The 7,636-nt window shown below is 39.0% G+C and overlaps 1 long non-coding RNA gene across 1 annotated transcript; it reads right to left on the reverse strand.

Annotated features, from left to right (window-relative positions):
* Positions 1-2,472: 2,472 nt before the first annotated feature.
* On the reverse strand, positions 2,473-6,651 carry LOC121013136 (uncharacterized). Its single transcript, XR_005782522.1, has 3 exons — positions 6,080-6,651; positions 4,175-4,305; positions 2,473-3,594 (listed from the first exon to the last, which is right to left on the reverse strand). It is a non-coding gene; the product is annotated as an uncharacterized LOC121013136 (long non-coding RNA).
* Between the last annotated feature and the right edge of the window lie 985 nt (positions 6,652-7,636).

Below are 7,636 nucleotides of genomic sequence, written 5' to 3' on the forward strand. Positions count from 1 at the left end.
TTTGTCAATTCTATTCAGTTCTGGTGGAAGAGAGTAAATGGATCTTTCAGATTCACTGGGGGAAAAAAAAGTGTCAGCAAAGGGTGGGTTAAGCAAGCAGGCTTGATTGGATGCAAATTTATTTCCAGGGACCAAGACCAGTCTGCACCTGGATAGGGAGAGATTGCCTTGCCAAGGAGTTCAAGATTTGCCCAAGCCCCTACCAGAGTCCTGAAGTGCATTCCTAAGAAACTTGCTTCTAAGTCAGGGTTCTTAACCCAGAGACTTTGGGCAATGTCTGAAGATGTTTTTGGTTGTCACAACTGTGGAGAGGCGTGTTACTGGCATCTAGCTCATAGAGGCTAGGGGTGCTGTCGAACACACCCTACAATACAAAGGATAACCCTCCCGATACAGAAAAGCACTGGCCTTGAATGCCAATAGTTTCAGGGCTGAGAAGACTTGCCCAAACTGCTGCCTGTCAATCAGCTTTCTGCTCAGGTCCCGTATTACTTCACCAAACGCGTCCTTCAAAACCCAAGAAATCAAGTAACAATTCTCCAAACTCATCTGTCTCTCTTCGGATCTTTAGATGTTTAACCCCCTCCCCCCAAAACTCCAGACAAAGAGTAGGCAAGCAGAAGAGGAAACAGCAATTTCAATAAAAATACTTAGTACTGAGAATATATGCATAGGAGAGACTATTTTCCACTTATATTTCCCTTGCTCCTTGTTGTCATTCCATCATCCTTGGTAAATTTGTTTTCATTTTAAGTGTTACAAGCAGTTATTATGTATTCCAGGCAGGGCTCCCAAGCTGTGACAATTTAAATGAGGGAGATTTTTTTTATAGAAAAAAAATGATAAAAGTATAAATGGTGTGTTGAAACACTGAAGAAAAGCTTACCTCAGAGAGCAAGATGCTTTTATATGTAGTCTTAATATTAATCCAAAATGAAAATGTCCTTCACTTCCAAAAGGGTAAGATTTGGCAGGTGTAAGATAGAAAAGGGCAAGGACGTGTCCCTTCCACATTTAGAACTGTGCATCTCCTGAAAAGACTTTGAAATAAATAGTGTATAAGAAGCTACAAGTAGGGGCACCTGAGTGGCTCAGTGAAGCGTCCAAATTCGGCTCAGGTCATGATCTCACGGTTCGTGGGTTCGAGCCCCGCATCGGGCTCTGTGCTGACAGCTGAGCCTGGAGCCTGCTTCGGATTCTGTGTCTCCCTCTCTCTCTCTGCCCTTCCCTTACTCATGCTCTGCCTCTGTCTCTCAAAAATAAATAAACCCTGAAAAAAAAATTTTTTTAAAGAAGCTACAAGTAATTTTTTTAATGTTTATTTACTTTTGAGAGAGAGAAAGAGTGAGTGGGTAGGGGGCAGAGAAAGAGGGATCTGAAGCAGGTTTCAGGCTCCCAGCTGTCAGCACAGAGCCGGATGCGGGGCTCGAACTCACGAACCGTGAGATCGTGACCTGAGCCGAAGTCAGATGCTTAACCAACTGAGCCACCCAGGCACCCTAGAAGCTACAAGTAATTTTTAAAATGGCTTAAATCTTGCACACATTCAACTCGGAGGAGTAGAGGAGCTCACAATGGCACAATATGGAAGAGCAGAAGGGACCCTGGGTGAAGGATGTGAAAACTTGGGTTCTAGTCCAGTGTCATGAGTGTTCGCCGTGGCCTTGGCAAATAATACTTTTTATGTGTTCGTTTATTCTACAATTAAAATAATAATAATAGTAACGGTAACAACAGCAGCATAAACAATAATTGCCTCACCGACCTCATAAGGTTGTTGCAAGGCTCACAGTGCATGTAAATGTAAATGCCAGGATGTAGCCTACCTACTATTTACCACATAGCAGCTGGGCCATGGATCCTTTCATCAAAATGAGGCGTGGCCACTGCTGGCAAACTCTCAGGGCAGGATCATACCCAGAGCCATGACAAAGGGGAGTTTTTGATGGATTACTTATTGCACCCTTTAAAATTTCCTTTTCTTAATTAAAAAAAAATTCTATAAGGTGAGGCATTAGTGGAGTACGATGAATATGGCTTAAATAAATATCTTTACAGAAAAAAATCCTGGCAAGGTGTCGTGACCCTGAAACCACAGTGTTAAATGTTAACTACCAAAGAGAAAATTTGCTGTCTTGAAACTTCTAACAAACCGGTGAATGAGTGAGAGTTCACAACAACTCTGAAGGGGTCAACCAATGGAATTTATGTACTTTGTAAAGTAGCCCTAAATCTTATTGGCTGTGTCACAGCATTAAACAAGACAGGGAATATGTATGTCTTTGGTTTGCAGAGGGGATGATACAAACAGAAAATTACTATTAAGGGAAAGAAAGGAAAAAGCATCACTAGATAAAGTGACCTATCCCAAAAGGAGGTGAGAAGTTTCTAGCACATTTGGAAGTTGTTATTTTGTTTATGAGCCCTGGGTATGTTTGACGCAAAATTTTGCAGAGGCAACAAAATGGTGGATAAAGGAAAACTAGTAGATGTAATTTATTTAGGCTCTCAAAGGGCTTTTGATGAAGTCCTACACAAGAGACTGTTAAGGGAACTTGCCAACCACTGGGCAAGAGGTAAAAAGCTGTCAAGCATGAGTTAAAAGTGAGTTAAGAGATAGAGGGGGAATGAAAGAATAAATGACCAGCTCTCAGCATGGAAAAGAGTTAATAGTGGGGTATCAGCAATCGGTGTAAGAATAGTCTTCTCTAGGATATTTATTAACATCCTTGAAAATGAACCAAATAATGAGGTGCTGAAATTTGCTGACTAAACAAAACTATTTTGGCTCCTTAAATCTATACAGATGGAAGTGAGAAACATAGACTCTAAACTCAGTAATTGGGTGAAACAGTGGCAGATGAAACTCAGAGCAGACAAGTGCAGAGTATTGCATGTTGGAAGTAGCAATTTAAATTAGTCATCCACTCGGGTGAGTTCTGAATTAGTTCTACTTACAGGGAAAAGATTTAGGCTCATGGCAGACATCTTAATGAAGACGTATGTGTGATGCTCAGTAGTGTTTAAAAACCAAAAGAAAGAACGAAAAAGAAAGAAAGAAAGAAAGAAAGAAAGAAAGAAAGAAAGAAGAGAAAGAAAGAAAGAAAGAAAGAAAGAAAGAAAGAAAACGAAAGAAAAAGAAAGAAAATACACTATTTAATTGCAGTAAAAATGAAAGGGAATATATTCCAATGTCATTACAGAAATCAGTGGTACACGCTTATTCTGCATTCAGTTAAAATCACCTTGTTTCCAAAAGAAGATGGTAAAAATAGAAAGAAATATCTGATAACACCAGGAACCTCGTTACAAGCAATGGGGAAAGACAGGTACAATCTCCTAAGGAAGGTCTTTTAAGTTATCAATTATTCATAATTGGAATGAAGTAAAGATGAACATAGGGGGTATATATGTTTTCCATAAAAGTAAAAACCTATATTAATATTTTTGCAGCTTGTAGGTAGACTAGAAATGTCTGTAAATGGCATCATAAATTGAATTTTCTTCTGATATGAGATGTTATGAGCTGGTCTCAGTTCCGCCTCATGAGATCCAGTCTGTCTTCTTACTTATTAGTTGCCATTGTCATCTTTTCTAAGATGGGAGATGAGAAAATGTATATATTAAAAAGTTTCATAAGTATTATTTCAAATACCATTTGCAAATTGTTTATATCTTCTTCCAAGCCCAGAAAATGCACAAAGATCTAATATTGAAATCGTGTACCAACTCCAATAAAATAAAGGCAAGTGTCAGTTAAGTCATTGCATTCCCCTGACCCTGGAGGTTCCCAAATACACAAATCATTGCACACTCTTTTTTCCATCTTCCCCAGGAGGCAATTCATCAATGGATTTGACCACCAGGAGCAATAAGATTGCCTACCCCTCTGCCCTTCTCTTCTCCCCAACTGTCTCAGTGAGATTGGCAACTGTGGTTACCAGAAGGTAATCAATCCCCAGGCTTCCAGAGATCAAGCATCTGCTGATAGAGGTCAGAAAGAAATGCTCTCCCACAATGCCAAGTACTTTATAATTGACCGAGTGCTTGTAGAGAAAATGACATCCTAACACTCAAGCTAAGGATCGCACAACTGGGCAGGTACATGGAGAGCAGGGCATGATGGTGGAAACAGTTACTGGCTAATTCCCCTCCTGCAGTATTTTGACTTTACCAGAGGGTTGGGGCTGAGCTATTGGGGTCTTGGCATTTCTTCGCCTGGATTTACTATGTTGAGGCAACTGATGTGCTGGGGAACTTCAGAAGTACTTTTCCTTGTTTGCTTTTCTTCCTGAAATCTAATCCCTGAGCACTGTGGTAAACAAAAATAAACTAAGAATGACTAGCAATAAAACATGAGCAAGAACAAACCAAATATTAATGTAAAAATAGCATTAATAGAAGCTAAACTATGAATTTCACCACAGAAGGGTCACAGCATAGCATTTTTGCAAGTGAAGTGCAGTTATTCTGGAAGAGATCAGCTTATCCTTAAGAAATGATTTTTTTTCTCAGACAGGAATTTGAATGCTTAATAAAACATTTCAGATGACATAGATATTTTCCACTCCAAATGTGTAGATTCTTTCTAAAAGAGGGCATAAGGTAACATTTTCACAGCAATTCTGCAAAATACGAAGGGCAGACTGATTTGCTGGGTGTTGGCATAACACAAGAGCGTTACATCAAGTGGAAAGTTACTGGCATGGGCCAGTGTTTACAGAAGTACCTTCACCTCTACACTCTTTGCACCAAAATATCTTATAAGCTTCTTCCAAAAGATAAACACACACACACACACACACACACACACACACACACACACACAGCTGTTAAATAACTTTGCTATTTTTAGGCTACATCTACTCATCATTTATCTTTGTTCTACTTATGATGACTTATAGATATCAATGTTGCCACCCCCACCCCTCACTTGAGCCTTCCCCAGTCTCTACAGATGCCAGATTTTGTGAACGACAATATCAACACCACTATCATCCAAACTATTACACTAAGTGTACACACCAATGGAATGAGAGAGACATATTCAATATGCTCAGTATGGTTCATCCAAAAGGGCAATTAAAATTCCTGTATGGTAAGCAACTCACTCAGAGAGATGGATGTTAGTTATCTCAGACAGTGACTCTCCAGAATATAACCATAAAGAAAAAAGAGTTTCAGAAAGATAGAAAGAAAGAAAGAAAGAAAGAAAGAAAGAAAGAAAGAAAGAAAGAAAAGGAAGAAAGAAAGGAAGGAAGAAAAAGGAAGGAAGGAAGGAAGGAAGGAAGGAAGGAAGGAAGGAAGGAAGGAAGGAAAAAAGAAAAGTAATGAGTTCCTTAACAGCCAAAACAGATGTCAAAATCCATGCAGTTCATGGATGAATTCTTCAGGTTGCTGCTCAAAGCCAATTTGCTTTTTTTTCCCTTAAATTAATTAATGTATTAATTGCATAGGAATATTTTCCTCAGTTTAGATCATTCTTGTAGTCTATGAATTAAACCTTCATTGTAATGTAACTGCTTTACTGAGATATAATTCACATAGCATATATCTCAGTAAATATAATTCATTCATTTAAAGTACACAATTCAATGTTGTTGTTTTTTTTAGTACATTCGCAGATATGCACAACCATTACCAAAATCCATTTTAGAACATTTTCATCACCTCAAAAAGAAACCCCATATCTTTTAGCTATCATTACCCTATTCCCTTGCTCCTATCCCCACCCCAACCCTAAGCAATCACTAATCTACTTATTATCTCTAAAGATCTCCCTATTCTGGTCTTCATGTGAATGGAATCATATATGATCTTTGTGACTGGCTTCTTTCACTTAGCATAATGTTTTTAAGGTTTATCCATATTGTAGTAGGTATCAGTACTGCATTTCTCTTAATGGCCCAACCATATTCCATTGTGTGGCTACACTACATTTTACTCATCCATGTGCCAATTGAATGGACGTTTAGATTGTTTCCATTTTCTGGCTACTATGAGCTCATGCTGCTGTAAACATTCACATACAAGTCTCGGTATAGACATATGTTTTCATTTCTCTTGGATGTATACTTACGAGTAGAATTACCCAGTCATATGTATAAGTCTGCGGGTCTGTGTTTAATCACTTGATGTGTTTTCCAAAGCAACGACACCACTTCGCATTCCTCCCAAGTGTGTGAGGGTTCCAGTTACTCCTCATCTTCATCAACATGAGTCTTATTGGACTTTTTGACCATAGCCACTCTGATGAGCACAAAGCGGTATCTCATTATGGTTTTCCTTACATTTCCCTGATAACTAATGCCATCAAGCATTGTTTTCATGTGCTTATGGGCCATTTGTATATCTGCTTCAGAGAAATATGGATCCTGATTCTTTGCCCATTTTTTTTTTTTAATTAGGAGCCAGTATACATTTACTTTACACATTATGTTAACAACTGATTCTTCAGCTAACAAATGATGAGAAATAGCAAACAGTAGGTGGGGAGGAACGATTAAGGCCAGCCATACCAACTAACCTGATATAATAAGAGAAGCAAAGACGGTGTCTGGGTTGAATGGCAACCCTCAATTTTTGGCTCTGGTCATGATCGCAGGGTGGGGGGATCAAGCCCAGCATCGGGCTTTGTGCTGAGTGTGGAACCTGCTTAAGATTCTCTCCCTCTCCCTCTATGCCTCTCCTCTGCTCACTAAATAAATAAATAAATAAATAAATAAATAAATAAATAGCTAAATAAGTAAATAAAAGGCAAAGATATAAAAACCAAACATAGGGGAGCCTGGGTGGCTCAGTCGGTTGAGTGTCCAACTTTGGCTCAGGTCATGATCTCACTGCTTGGGAGTTCAAGTCCTGCATTGGGCTGTGTGTTGACAGCTCAGAGCCTGGAGCCTGCTTCAGGTTCTGTGTCTCCCTCTCTTGCTCTGCCCCCCTCCCACTTGCTCTGTCTCTCCCTCAAAAATAAATAAAAGCATTAACAAATTTAAAAAAACAAACATAAAACCTCAGAAAGTAGAACATTCTCCAGTCCTATAGGATAGAAAGGACCATTTCAATGGGCCCTGGAAGTATCTTTGTGTTACAATATGGAAAATGACTCAGGTTTATGGTGATTACCTTATATCCTCTTTACAGGATCATTTCAAATTCTATATGGACCATTTACAAAGGCTGGGAGGTCTATAATAAAATTTAGGGCTGTGACAAACAAACGGGGATTAAGATTTGTTATCAACAGTGTGCTCTTAAATGTTTGTAACAACCAATTCTTCAGGGAAAAGAAAAGGTCTGATTTGCACTCCATAGCTGATTTCAAGCTACCAAAGTGATGGCAACCAGCACAAGAACTTCCTGAAAATTTAACAGTTGGTTCACAAGTCAGTGGAAGCCAACTTGGACATACCACAGCATGATGTGTGACTGACATAAACTAGACACTGTGTTAGTCTCTTTACATACATTACCTTATTACTGCTCTCAATAATCTTTAAGAAGGATTAAGTGTATTCATCCCCAAAGTAAACTGAGTCTCAGAAAGATTGTACAACCTTGCCCAGAGAGACGCAGGTAAGAAATCCATTCTGGTCTTTCCAAAGACTGTGTTCTTCCTGGTACATTAAGTTGATCATCG

This window comes from Herpailurus yagouaroundi, unplaced genomic scaffold (assembly GCF_014898765.1).
Source record: "Herpailurus yagouaroundi ecotype Mexico unplaced genomic scaffold, PumYag 198, whole genome shotgun sequence".
Taxonomy (NCBI): Eukaryota; Metazoa; Chordata; class Mammalia; order Carnivora; family Felidae; genus Herpailurus; species Herpailurus yagouaroundi.